The 15028-nt window shown below is 39.0% G+C and overlaps 1 protein-coding gene across 6 annotated transcripts in view; it reads left to right on the top strand.

Moving 5' to 3' along the window:
* Nucleotides 1-15028, top strand: part of GRID1 (glutamate ionotropic receptor delta type subunit 1) — a 551826-nt gene that overhangs the window by 185345 nt on the left and 351453 nt on the right. Inside the window, exon 1 of one of the 6 annotated variants that reach the window (XM_074874416.1) lies at nucleotides 4606-4731. The exons of the other annotated variants lie outside the window; for them this stretch is intronic. The gene's annotated coding sequence lies outside the window, so the exon portion shown is untranslated. Of the gene's footprint in view, nucleotides 1-4605; nucleotides 4732-15028 lie in introns of those variants that run through there. 6 annotated transcript variants of the gene reach the window in all.

The raw sequence follows: 15028 nt of genomic DNA, 5'->3' as shown, positions 1-15028 counted from the left end.
GATTAAAGGATGTATCTCAAAAAGAGTAAAAAAAATAGAATTTTCTTTAGGCAGTGGACAGCTAAAGCCTTTAAAATAATAATTGTTTTGAGTTTACATTTAATAGGGATTCTCATCGTGATTTAAACCGTGTTCATTGTAAGTTCCTTAATGTAATATTACTAATCCTGCTGCATACAGCCAGTGCATCATTTGTAATTTTTTTTTTTTTTCATGACTGGCAGTATGTTTACAGAGATTTTATGCTCCTAGATTTACAACTTTACTCAGCCCTGATACCAATGCTAACTACATGAAATACATTTTGTTAGTTTTTTCCTTCCTTTAGTACTTTGACAACTTAGAGGTATTGTCAGTGATTGTTTTAAAAGTAGAAGAAATGGGATTATATCCTTGAGGCAGATTGGAGTGTTTCTAGTTTGAAAAGTGGTTTTGTATGTTTATTTTGGAGTAGTCAATTAAACCCCTTTTGAATGCCAGGAACAAGCTACCTCGTGCTGCACCCTGGTGCATGAGCAGCACAGAGGGTAACATCTACTGTGTTGGCACTGTCCAAGAAAATTGCTAGCAGTGATGTCAAATTTAGCCTATTTCTGTGAGGACCAAGGAAGCCTGACATCATGATTTGGAGCCTGCCACCTGTGCTCAAGTGGAATAGTATCTGATTGCATGAATGCCTGTGCTGAGTAGAGTGTGTCATCTAAGAAGCCGTAGTCAGAGTGAGGAAGAGCGGCAGTGCTTGCTGTATGAGAGCGTTACCGAGTGGGGCTCTGTCCCAGCCACGCAGCCAAGTGTGCCCCAATGTGCGGCTTGCCTCTTTCTGCACTGGTGTGGTAGCAGCTCTTTAGAGAGGGCAAATGACTCCCACTGAGCAGTGTGGCAGGAGAGATTATCACTGAAGGATTCACAGCAAAGCGAAAGAAAATGCTCTATATTATCTCAGTCTGGTTGTGTTGTGGTTGAGCAAGGCTCACTGTCCATGGTTTAAGAGGAATCTATATTAAATTAAAGGTCAATGAGCATGTTAGTGTTGTTTTCTGGGTTTGGGGATTTTTTGGGGGGTCTGGGGTTTTTTTTGGTACTTCGAATGTTGATGCATCATGGTGTACTTTGCATGTCTTAGCATGAACTTGTGATTCTCACAAGGGAGATGTGTCCCCTTAGATGTGGGGCTGAGGTGATTCTCCCACTAAGGGCACCTGAATTTAGAGATCACATGGGAAGGAGCTAGAGTGGGGCAGAACCCAGAGTGCTCTAGAGAAAGAGGGAACTGTATACTCATAGATCATTTTCCTTTTTTGTTTTTATTGAAAGGCATACATGAGGAGACAGTAATCTGTACCCTTTAACCTACCCATTCACCCCACCTGGGGATCTGCCTCACACTTAATGGGACTTGAAGCCCAGTTTGGTTTGCTCATGTAGAAAGTTGGTTGCTTTCAGGAAGCAGTTAGCTTTGGCTTGTTTTCTTTATGCAACTACTCTTCTTTTAAAATAAGATGGTCTATACTGGTGTATTTGAGAAGGGGAGCGGAGGATGTATTGATGAAAGTCCTGCATAGCAGCATCTAGTCTGTGCCTTTGCCAGTCATTGCAGCCTGTTGCTTTCACAGTGCAGAATACATGCTGTAAGTAAGCATGTATATCTCTATGTTTGAATCGAAGAAGGAGCCTCCAGGTGCAAGCTCAGTGAGGGTGATTCCCTAGCCATCATAACATGCATTTCAGAGCCAAGAATGAAAGAGGCCGACAGATGAGAACAGCCATCCATAATTTGTGTCTTGCTTTCACTGTTTTCAAAGCTTGACCTCAGAAGCAGCCATGATGTCTGGCTTTGGGAGGAAAAAAACCGTAGCTGGTGTGTGTTTGTTCATTAAAGGACACATTTGTTGTCTAGAATTAACATAATGCAGAGCCAGGTGGGTATTGATGTTGATTGCATATAGACCTGTGATTTGGATTTTGGAGCTATATAATATTGTACAAATTTTATCCAAGGAAGCTTAATCACCCTAGATTTATGTGTGTATATGGTGAATCCCAGTGAGAGGTCAGTTACCTTATGTGTGAGTTGAGATTGAAACGAGTTCAGCCTCTGCTCACACAATGAAGTTTGCTCCGTCTCTGGGACCACAAAACTATTTCTTTTCAGCTTTGCGTGTACAGTGGTTCTGTATTTTGCAAGTACAGTGTGATGAATATGTTTGGGCTAGAAAATGTGAAAGTTAAAAAGTATGGCGTGAAGGGCATATCAAACTTGATTACCTTTCTGATAGAATTACAAATCTGGTGAATGAAGGGAATGCGGTAAATCTAATATATTTGGACTTCAGTAAAGCATTTGATACTGTTTCATGAAATCCTACTTGAAAAATTGATTCAAATTGACTATGATGGAGATGCTGCCATATGATCTAAGAGTTGGCAGGGCAACTGTAAACAAAGAATAATGCTAAATGGATGAGGCTGGAGTTTTGGGAAAAGCCTAACCAGGGAATAATGCTGTATGTGTTCTAATGTTTAATATCTTTGTTAATAGCACAGAAAATGGAGAATATAAACTAAATTCTGTGGAGGTACTGAACTGTGATAGCTCCAATACAGAGGGAAATAGTTAAATAGTGCAAAATAGCATTGATAGTTATTAGAAATGTGGTTGAAAAACAGGAAGAGAAGATGGATGTTGAAAAGCATAATCTGAATCATGGCTGAAGGGAAGAATAATGCATAACAGAAAATTCAGAACAAGCTCACAGTGAAACTTAAGAAATAGATTCCCCCCCCCCCCCCCCCCCCCCCCCCCCTTTTTCTCTTCTAATTAACTCAATCAAAAATTGAAGAAGCTTTTCTTTGGGGCACAAAGACAGTGTTAGGCACAAAGACAGTCAATTCTCTTACCACACACCTCTCCCCCAACGCACCAAAAACCTAAAAACATTCCCCCCTCAAAACACCAAATAAAAAACCAAACCAAAACAGCTTTCTCCTCCTCACCTGTCCAGTGCTTGAATTGAAATGTACTCATGGCATGTACTGAATTGCTAAATGCAGAAACTGATGGCTACCTGGAAGCTTAAGTATACGTTCCCTTGTGGCTGGTCCTGAAAGTTAAATCCTGCTGAATGGCTTTTATTGAATTCACGGCCACTTCATTGCAAGTCACATGCTAGTCAGGTAGTGAAACGCTGAACATTCCCCCCCCCGCCCCCCCAAAGCTTTAAAGAAACTAAGTCATTACTTCCTTAATGCTACTGCTGATGCTACTTTATGGTATTACTGATGAAATATATATGTACATCGAAATCTACAGCAATTTTATTTTCTTGAAGAAATATTAGAAGCATCTTGACATTTCTCTTGAGAAAATAGTAGGAAAGGATGCTTTTAAAAAAACAACCTTTTCTATTTTCCCTTCTGTTATTAATGAGCTCAGTATTTGCTGATACTTCTATATGAGAAAGGCTGCACTTGAATGTTATGCATTTCCGTACTGCAATTGTTAGGAGTGCAGATCTTTTCCAGGAAAATGCTCCTATTCTCAATTGTACTCCCATGCATGAGGAAAGTAGTAGTCAGTACCACTGAAATATGCTGCTTAGGAGCAGTGTAGATATACTCTCCAAAGAGTTTATCCAAGAGCTCTTACGAGAATTGTCACTTAGTAGACTACTGTTTGGAAGAGCCCTATCCATGAAAGTGTGACTTCAAAGACTAAAATGCTATTTGTAAAACTTATTTTTTAAATCCTCTAAAATGGATTGTCACTATGAAGCCTGTCAGTGAAAAAATAAGCATGGAAACTGTTAACAAACAAAATTAAAAAAACCAAAACAAAACCTCAACACACCCAAAGGGAGGGATTCAGCTTTCTAATCTCATTGTTAAATATGTATTTTGATGTTCCCATTTAATAACGATAACTTTCCTTTCAATACAAGGCATCTGTGGTGGCCCACTCCTGAATCACTACCTGGCTCTGGCATTGGCCAGTGGTGAAATGTCTCCTCTTCAAAAGAGTTTTGGAAAGGCCTGCTTGTCTGAGGGAATCGTATTGTGAAGCTGAAACGCCAGCGGATGCCCCAAAGTCCCCAGGGCTCTGTGTTTGGGACCCTGGGGTGCTGCTCCCAAGGGCAGGTGGGTGAGTTTGTCAGCCTGGCCCCATGGTACTCAGGAGTACAAACTACGCAGAGAAGTTTCAGCCAGCATAGACCTGTTAGGCTGCTGTAACTATGAGGAATAAAAGTGTGAGGACTACTTTTAGCTTGGAATTTTTTTAATATTATGGTTGAACAACACTGATAAATATGCAGTCAGTAGGAAACAGAAGTAATAAAATAACGAAAACAGGAAAAAAGCCACCCATGCCTCCTTTAACATAGAATTAAATTTTTAAGTTTTCTGTCTAAATAAATGCATCTTGAGATTAACACTTTTTCTGTAAGAGATGTTTGACAAAGTGGATATGAGTAAAATGCAGTACATGAATTCTTCCTTTGGCAGTGTACATGTAATCAAATCAAAGAAAATGGCAAGGTCACTGAGTATTAACTCTCTTTTTATTTTATAAAGTTGACCTTTTCCTGTGTTGTATCCTAATTGGTATATGCAGACCTGCTGAGTTGTGACTATAGATTCTAGGAACATGCAACGTTGCCTCTGAGGTTTTGGAGGTCTTTGATCATCCTACACATTAGAATTTCTATTCACATCCCTTCTGAACTACAGACAAAAGTGAATTTGGCAATTTTCTCACATAGTTTGTCTATGATGGATGCTGGTGTTACTGAAAGATGGAAGCTAATCAGTATTTGAAACCTGGATATGCATAAATCCAGATGTAGAGTGGGAAAATAGTGACTTACATTTTCAGCAATTCAGATGCCTACCTGTACATAAGACCTGCTTAGGATTTTTATCTTGGGAGAGTACCAACCAACTGCAGCTTCATTGGATATAGTTAATTTTTAATATATGAGTAAAGAAGGGGAGGAGTCATTAAGAAGTAAAATGATAACAGATTGGTTAAAAACGTGAGAGTTTGCTATAATTTTCAAGTTCTCTGTCACTCAAATCAGCTCATCACCTAAATGGAGTGGCATTTTTGATATCAGTGAGTTACTTGTGTGCCTAATAAGTTCTTCATAGCTGAGTATGATGACATCAACAAGATTAAAAGAGTAACTAGGATTTGATAAAATAAATTTAAGAACTTTAACATATACTAAGAATTACTTAACTTCATATATTTCTTTTATTGACTATTATCATACTATGTTACACATGAAATGTCAACATCTACAGAGAAATTATTTTCAGGTAAATTACACAGAAAATGTCTACAAATATGCTAACTAAAGATTTGGAACTTGGGCTGCTATTTAGCTATACCTTACTGGTGTTGTAAAGAGCATTTCTGTTCTGCAATCAAGTGATGTAAGCTCGCGTTTCTAGGAATGTAGGATGCGTATCATACTTGCATAACATAGGAGTGTATTTTTGAGGAGTTGTGATTTAGTAAACAATATGGGTCATTACCTTCTGTGACTTCTAAATATAAGCTCTTCGAGATTCGTAGCAGCTATGAGAGCAGAATATTGAGTTACAGCAGTAGTATCACTGTGTTACTGTAAGCAGTCTTAAAATACAGTGTAGCTCAGTTGTGTGGGCTTTATAAAAAATCTGGGCAAGTTGCTATGTTCTGTAAAGAACTACAAGGCTGATTTGACATCTGTTTCTCTTGTTCTAAGAAATTAAAAAGGGTTTGCTTAGAAAAGTTTGACAATCTTTCTGTAATGACTTTGAGACAATATTTCTGGTAGTAAAGAGCTCCATACTCTTGTAGAAAAAACCTTTACAAAATGGAGAACCTGAAGTTAGGAAAAATTGAGGCTGGAACAAAAAAAAACTTTCTAAAATAGTAGGAGTGCTAAAATGTTGGATCAGTGGAGCCAAGCATGTGGTGAATCCTAGAAGCTCTAGACTTGATTTGAGAGTCATTTGATAACATTTCATAGCAGTATGATGCAGCAGTTCAAACTAGATGACTATAATGATATCCTTCTGGCCCTAAAAAATATGAGTCTATTTATCATAGTCATTTCTAGCTGGTGAAATTAAGATGTCAGGTTTTTAAAGGGAGAAGTATTATTATTATTGTTTTCACATTATTATTGTCTCTATTAGATTTTACCAAGTGATCAGTGACAGCTGCATGTTTACATGGTGGTAAATTTAATGTAGCATATTTTGGGATATATAAATATCACTGAGTTTAGGGTTCCTGTTGTGAAGACTGGAAGGGAATACCATGATCTTCTTGTTATAATATCATCAGTCTTGCTAGCCATCTCCTCTGACCACCTGCGTGTAACAGCCAGAGATTCATGCCTCTTGCCCAAGTACAATTTTTAAACTTTTTTTGTCAGGTATTTGATATTTTAGAGATTAAAAACAATGACATGTGCCCCTTCCCCAGATCTGCTCATATTTTTGAGTGTTATCACAGCTAAATTTTGCGTCTTTGGTTGGAAAAAAGGTGGGCAGGACATCGAACTGTGCCGTCACTGTGGAGATGGCAGGAAGTGGGGACATGATTGTGCAGCCTCTGCACTGACAAACATCCCTGTCTGGCCCTGGGGTTGCATGTGGTAGTCCAGGGTAACCGCTTCTGCCAAGACTCTTCCTCTGGGGACATTTGTAAGCTGCAGCGAGCTGGGAATTTCTCCAGAGGCTTTTAGTGCACCTGCCCTTATGACTGTCACTTTGAGACTTTGTGCAGAAAAATCTCATTTTAAAAATGTGCAGATGACCTCCTGCTTGAATATCAGCTACTCTTTATGGTGGCTCTTAATTGCAGTCCTAAAGCCACAAGTTTCTGAAAGAGTCTAAGTTTGGGAAATGTTGCTCTAAATTTTTATTTGCACAGGTAATCATTTATGGATTTTGCTGCTTTTGCTTCGATAACTAGATGATTTCTGCTCTGCTATAGGCAGTGGAGTGTTGCAACTGAAATTACTCAGAATCAAGAAGCAATGACTCCTCAAGATTTATTACATCCTTGTTTTAATTTTTTGGTTTAAAATATGCTGGTGTGTCCAGTAGCAGAAAGGTAATGACTTTTTACGGGGGGGGGACACGGGATGGGACACGACCCAAAAAAACCAAACCCTAGCCCTCCCCACTTTATCATAAATATTTTAAAGCAGTAATTTTAAATATATAATTTGTAAGTGTTATTAAATATTGCTCATTATGCATAATCATAAAAAGACATTTAGAAAATATATTTAAAATATTATTCATGCAAGACTTATTCCAAATATTACAAGCTTTTGAATACTGAAATGAGAGATTTTTCCAAGCCAAATTAGTTTAATCTTCTTTTCAAAGTGTTTCTTGAACTTTCATTCTAATATTTTCTTTTTCTACTCTTGTTCATTGTAGACTGCTTAACAGTGAATTCATCTTATAATTGTTGCTGTCACTTCCATATCATTTCCCTGAACTAGAAAAAAACCAAACCTTGCACCACTAATTTTTAGTCAGTGGTCCACAGGCTCTTGGGGGTCCCAGGGTGACTGCTGAGCCTTTCAGAAAAGGTGTCGAAATGAGCCAGTGACAGTTGCTGTGCTGCCATTTGTGAAATTTCCAGTGTCCCATCCCTCCACTGGAAAACATTCTTGCAAATATCAAAACCAACTAAGATTAATGTGATCAGGACTTAAAAATGAATGATTTTATGAATAAACCTTTTAAATATTACAGAATCACAGAATTGTCTAGGTTGAAAAAGACCTTGAAGATCATCCAGTCCAACCATCAACCCAACATTAACAGTTCCCAACTACACCAGATCCCTCAGCGCTAAGTCGACCCTACTCTTAAACACCTCCAGGGATGGGGCCTCCACCACCTCCTTGGGCAGCCCATAACAACGCCTAACAACCCGTTCTGGAAAGAAATGCTTCCTAATGTCTAAACTTTCCCTGGCACAACTTGAGGCCATTACCTCTTGTCCTATCGCTTGTTACTTAGTTCAAGAGACTCATCCCCAGCTCTCTGCAACCTCCTTTCAGGTAGTTGTAGAGGGCGATGAGGTCTCCCCTCAGCCTCCTCTTCTCCAGACTAAACAACCCCAGTTCCCTCAGCCGCTCCTCGTACGACATGTGCTCCAGACCCTTCACCGGCTTCGTTGCCCTTCTCTGGACACGCTCGAGTCATTCAATGTCCTTTTTGTAGTGAGGGGCCCAAAACTGAACACAGTCATCGAGGTGCGGCCTCACCAGTGCCGAGTACAGGGGCAAGATCACTTCCCTGTCCCTGCCGGCCACGCTATTTCTGATACAAGCCAGGATGCCATTGGCCTTCTTGGCCACCTGGGCACACTGCTGGCTCCTGTTCAGCCGGCTGTCAGTCAACACCCCCAGGTCCCTCTCTGACTGGCAGCTCTCCAGCCACTCCTCCCCAAGCCTGTAGCGCTGCTGGGGGTTGTTGTGGCCCAAGTGCAGCACCCGGCATTTGGCCTTATTGAAGCTCCTACAGTTGGCCTTAGCCCATCGCTCCAGCCTGTCCAGGTCTCTCTGCAGACCCTCCCTACCCTCGAGCAGATCAACACTCCCACCCAACTTGGTGTCATCTGCAAACTTACTGAGGGTGCACTCGATCCCCTCGTCTAGGTCATCAATAAAGATGTTAAACAGGAGTGGCCCCAAAACCGAGCCCTGGGGGACACCACTCATGACTGGCTGCCAACTGGATTTGTATATATTAATATTGATATAAGACAGATTGCTACTGGTGTCCAAAGACACGCATGCAGTTAGTCAGAAATGTAACTCAGTTTTCTGGAAGGAGACACCGCACAGGTGTAAATGAGTTTTATTGCACAGCATCTGGAACTTGTGTGTAGCCCTGCACACTTTGGGCATCACCTATACAGTCTTCATCCCTCCCTGGATAGGAACCCTCATTCAGACTGTCTCTGCCTACTTACTGCTCCTCCAGATAGTGCTTTTTCATACAGTTGCATCTGTAACCCTGTAGGAAGTATCACCTGAGAGCAATAGAGCTATACATCCTGTTATTGATGCCTCTGACAAATGAAGCTCCTGAAGGACAAAGGCTATTTTTTCTGCTTGCCATCTTTTACTTTTTGAAGTAGTGTTGAAGTAAGTACAGGGATATCATTAGTTGTTTGTGATAGGAGACTGACCCTTGATGGGTAACACATGAGTTGAAACGAGTGCTCTTGAGTTGCTACTTCAATAAGGAAAACCAAACGTACATAGAGATCATGTTGCTCAGAGAATTTCGCTTTCCTGAACTTTGAATGTGGAGCGATTCAGGCTTCTGAAACAAATGAAGAGGTATTTCAAAAAGTAAAGTATTTTAAACTCCTTGAAACAGGGGCAATACATGGTTAAGGTTACAAGGTTGGCTGGGGATAAGTATCTGCCAGGCCTGCAGCTATGTTAAGAGTATAATTTTTTTTTTTTGTACTGCTTGGCAAGTAAGATATACAAAACAGATGTAGGAAAGTGTAAGAAGTTAATGTTATGGAAAACAACTGAAATTTTATTTCTTGAATCTAAAACACTTTTTCCATTATCTGTTTACAGCAGAAAAACCCGCTTCTTCTGATAGTATCCACTTTGAGGATTAAATTAACTTCTTGGCATTTTTTGAATTGGAGAGTATAAAAAGGCCATTTAATAGGAGTGCTTCAATTGATGAGCAGAAATTGAAGACAACAACACTACATATAGTCCGTTCTTTAGAGCCTGATAGGATTGTGCATCTTTCTGATGTTAAAAACAGGCTCTCTAGTTGTTTGCTGCTGCAGTGTAATTTTTCACTTACTTGAAACAACATGAAGTGTCCCACTACTCTTTTTTTTCTCCTTTAAATTAACCATGGAAAATGGAGGATTTATGCTGCAAAAGTATAGGTTATAAAATAGGTTAAGAAATATTTTTTCTAAGATGGCTAGGACTAAGATAGGCTTTCTTGGTTTCCTGTGCCTGTATTATATATGTAAAAATATATATATCATTACATATAAAATGAGTATTAATTTTGCCAGTGTGTAGTTCTCCTTGAGCACTCAAGTTCATTAGTTCTTTTTTATGGTTGTGCCATTCCTTTCCACCATTTGCCCCAGTATTGCCGAGTGTATTGCTAGAGCAAGTCTTAAGGAGAGGAGGGCTAATGTAAAGAGAAATCACACTCCATTTGTGCCAATAATTTGCAGTGGCAAGTTTGTAAAATTGAATAAAGTAGTAAAACAGGATGATAGATGGTAGGAGATGGAATCACCAACTGGAAAACAAAAAAAGTTATTGCAGCAGATGAGCAGGTCAGTACAAAGGAACTGGTGATGTAACAGTGCTCAATTGGGTGCAAATGAAAAAACACCCAGACAATCAGAAAACACAAATAGAAAAACCTGGCTAGGAAATAACTTCTGGTGCCTCATAATATGCTGTTTGATTTCACTGAGACAGGTAAAGATGTTCATGATATTTTCTGAAAAGTGTGAATTTAAATGTAGCACAGGAAGATTTTTTTTTAAAGGAACACAGTCATATTTATTTACAGTTACAAGAGTTTGAAAGAATTTCGTTGTCCTGCATTTCTACAGAATATATTTTGTCTGCCTGTGTTCCTAACAAATGCATTCATGCCTTCTGTCTCTGGTCTATCTGTCAAGTGTTTGTTACTAGGTGTGTTCATCCCTGTTGTCATGTGTGTTACTGTTATCTTCCTGGACATAGATGGATGTATTAAAAGTACACGTGAAGATAACAAAAAACAATTCTGCAGCCTGGATGCAGTCAGAGCATGGCTGTGTGCACACCCGCATATTGACATGCAGTGTGCTGGCCAGGGGCGGTCTGTATGACAACCTTCACCCAGCGTTTTCCTATCATGCCCTGAAAGGGCCTGAAGCTCAAAATCTTGTGTACTACATGCAGCAGCTTCCAGTGATCTTGGGTTACTCTGGATCAGGCTGTAAATTAGTCTGGCAATCCCTACACACCCTGTAGTCTTCATAATCGCTGACTTCATACCACTTTGAGCTGAGGTGCTGTTTCTGTTTGAGCAGTCTGAGAGCAGTGACAGACTCCCAGCTATGTGATCAACCACTTGCGACACGTGTCGGGTGGTGGGAAAAGGATTTGATGGTGACCTGCCTATTAGCTAGTGAGGACATACCTGTGTTTGACTTCTTTTTTGGACACTGGCCAAGCACTAAATGTGCAGATGTGTGTCATCCTGTTTTTAGAGTGTCAAAAGCAGGAAAGAGATCCCTCTGTGCACTTTTATGAATAATCAGCATTTTTGGGTGAATGGACAGAGGGGTGGGTAGATGCAAATAATTCAATTGTTATTTTGATCTGGTACAACAGACTGTTTTGGGTTTTGTTCTGTTGTTTTTTTTGGTTGGTTGGGTGTTTTTCCTAGGCATTTTGTTTTCTTAGCATTGTGGGACCGTCAGGAAACATCTCCTGCTGCAATATGCTTTGTGTGTGTTTCCGCACAGAATATGTATGTGTTTGTGTGCGCAATAGTAAATTCTAAAACTGTTATTACCACTTAGGAAAGAGCTTGCATCTGTTGTGGGTATTTCTTGGAAAACACTAGTTGAATGCTCGGTGGCAATGGGAAAAGACAAATAAATCTTAGGGATTCTTAGGAAGGGAATGGAGTCCAAAACAACCTCATTTTTCAAGTGCACTTCTGCATCTTGAATTCTGTGTGCAGATCTGATGATCCTGTCTCTCAAAGGTCACAGTAAAACTGATAAAATCTAGAAGGACAAGAAGAATGGCTAAAGGTGTGGATCTGCCTGTAAGGGAGGAAAAACACAATAGATTAGGATTGCTGCATGGAAAGATATGATAATAGCATAATAGTAATATATTTCTGTACCATCCATATTTTTATATGAGTAGACAATGAGAATTACCTGCATTTTGTAACAGGGGAACTAAGGGGTGTTCAACAGAAATAGGAGAAGATTTAAAATGAACAAAAGGAAGTACTATTTCATGGAAAGCACGATTAAATTGCAGAGCTTGTTACCACACAGTATAAGGAAGTCAAATTATAAAGGACATAAAATTAATCAATTTTTATCAAGAACAGTTCTTTTGTAGGCTACTAAAAAGGTGGATTGGAAGCCAGGTTTAACTCAGGTTAATTCTGTTAAGCTGCTGGGACCACTGTCAGTATAGAGACAGAAGGGTCACACAATATGTGCTCTGCTTTATAGAGCCTTTCTGTAATTATCAGCTGCTGTGTGTTGTTTATTTACAAAGGGGGGGGGGGGGGGGGAAAGAGGAGGAATGTAGTATTGGGCTAGGTGTCTTCTTATTCCCTTTCAGTATAGTCATTTCGGTGTTCACTGAGTGTGACTTCTGTGGTGCATGGCTTTTAGTCTTTAGTTATCATAAGACCTAAGGAGCGGCTGTTAATTTATCTTTCTAATTTAAAAAATAGTGTAAAAGTGCCATTTAAACATCACTGTCCAACACATACAGTTCTTCTTTCAAATCTTTGCTGTAGAGTTTCAGGCTACAAGAGCAAAAGGCTTCCTGTGATGTGAGTTGACTTTTTTTTGTACCTCTGCTCAGAAACAGTTTTCAAAGTAATGTCAGGATGCCTAATGAACAGAAAGGGAACTGTCAACACTGTAGAAAATATGTACTGGATAGTCTCTCAATTTTCTACCTAGTGGTACCAGCAGAGCAATATACATGAGGCACATTTACTATGAATGGCATACTAGGTCTGCTTCCTACATTATAGCCAGATATTTAAAAAATAATATCTAAAATCAGGTGTTGTTAGGTGTTGCTACTGTTTCAAGAAAGCATCTCAGGATAGAGCTTTTTATTTTTTTAATCAAAATTGAATGTAGTCAATTGAATTTCAGTCCTTGCTTTAGGTTTAAGAAAAATTTTGTATGTTGAACAGCAGATGAATTTTATCATGAACCAAGTGTTATTCTAAATGCTTTTCTGAATCATTGCATAAATTTCTAAAACATGTATTTTCATTCAGGTTGTTCTATAATACAAAAAAAGCACTTTACACTCAAGTGTCTAACGTTATCTGAAGTGGTCTAAATTGTTAAGCCATCAAGAATTATGTAAATTCATTAGCCCTTTTTCTTTTGCTCTTCTGATTAAATCTTGGACTTGTCCATTTTGGTGAAACTGAGTTTTGAACTGTGACCAAATACTTCAGTTATGGGAAGCTGAGGGAGGAGGGCAGGCAGCAAGGGTAGGGAAGGATTTTTTTTTTGTTTTCCTTTCTTTTAAAAGAAATTTCAGGCTGTTATTTAGCTGTGTAGGAGATAAAAGGTAAAAGAAGATTTGATGTGTGATGACTCCTTTCTATCTCAAACACCATAGTTTTCTCAGTGATTTCAGGAGTGTTTGAATTTCAGATTTAGTGTTCTCAGGTTTGGAAGTAGGGGTTTCTACTGACTGCAAGTTGAGCAGTCAGCAATAGTTTTTTTTAGGCATACTCATAAGAAATGAGACACTAATTTTTCTCTAATATATTTTCTAAGCTTGTCTTAAACCATAGGTCTGTCACAAACAAAGACCACAAAGCCTCTTGCCCCCTTGGCTACTTGCTGTGCATGCATTAAAGGACTACCTGATATTTCTTCTATGCCAAAAAGGGAGTAGCAGAGTTCTTTGGAGTTAGTTTAGTTTCTTTATCTGTAATTGTTGACAGTGGCACTGTTTCTCTTGGATGTTCATGGCTGGATTGTGGGTGAGTGCACAGCCCACAAATAGCCAGTGAATTAGTACAGGTCACAGAAGAGCATTATGCAAGTCAGTTGACTTTAAAACGTACATGCACATACACATATATAAAATAATTTTAATATGAAGTCTTGGTTTTATTCCAGTCCAATGTCTTTTATTCCAGCTCTGACTAGTAGGCTGTCTTGACTGCTGTAAATAAATTAGGTCTGAATTTCATTTCTGTGTTCTCAGAGGTTCGGAAATGAAGAGGGCATTATGACAGTCCAGCAAAGATAATGCAAACAGAAGAGTGTTTTGTCAGGGGTAAGAGAATACTTTCCTGCAAGATATAATTGGTAGATCAAACAGAGCAAAATCAGCACTGCAGACTCTGAGGTGTTCCTCTTCAAAGGCAGGAACTCTTGATGCTCCGACAAGCCTCTATTTCCATTATTTGTTGTTTTTTCTGATGGTGTATGTGAGCCCAGTGATTTTAATTGATGGTTATTGAGGCAGTAAAATCAAAAACTCTGACCGTGATTCTGCTCTTTGGTTCAGAAAAAAACTTTGATTTTTTTTTGTTTGTTTTTAATCTCCTAGAAGTTCATTCTTAAAAGTGTGGTTCAAGTAGTTAGTGTTCTTCAGTAATGTATTGGGGTAAAATACTAAGGTATGTGACATGCATATATCTCCACACGCTTTACTGAACTACAACAAACATTCCGAATAGAAAATTCAGTAAGTCACAATCCAAGTGAAAAATATAAGATAAAACTTCCTCTAAAACCAGTAGCAGTACTGTAAAAGTTTATGATGGTATAATAAATCATTCACCATGTTAAAGGGGTTATCTGTATGTCCTGAAATTGCATTTTTGTTTAAGTGTCCTATGAGGGTAAAAGAAATGGGTTGTAAGGATTCTGATGCTGACAGTAAGCAGTACATGGTAATTTCTTGCATCTCAGCCTTGAGGAGGAGTCCTTATTTCCAGTTTGAAGTGGTAAATCCTATATGTAACATGCATAAAGAGAGATTTTTATTGGGGGGAATAACACCCCCTTCCATCTGAGCTGAATAATGAGGTGAAAACCTTGTTGAGAAGTTCTGTGCAGAATTGTGAAATATTTGTAAGGCATTTTTAGCCCATGTCTTCCAGGAAATTATGTAGGATTCTAGGGTGGGTTCTGTGGGTCTGTTGAATCTTGAATTCCATCATATTTTGCAAGATTTGTTGATGAAGAAAACCAATGTAGTATAACTACTGT

Source organism: Strix uralensis, chromosome 7 (genome assembly GCF_047716275.1).
Source record: "Strix uralensis isolate ZFMK-TIS-50842 chromosome 7, bStrUra1, whole genome shotgun sequence".
Taxonomy (NCBI): domain Eukaryota; kingdom Metazoa; phylum Chordata; class Aves; order Strigiformes; family Strigidae; genus Strix; species Strix uralensis.
The sequence above is the reverse complement of the archived record's forward strand: the minus strand, read 5'-3'. Positions and strand labels throughout refer to the sequence as shown.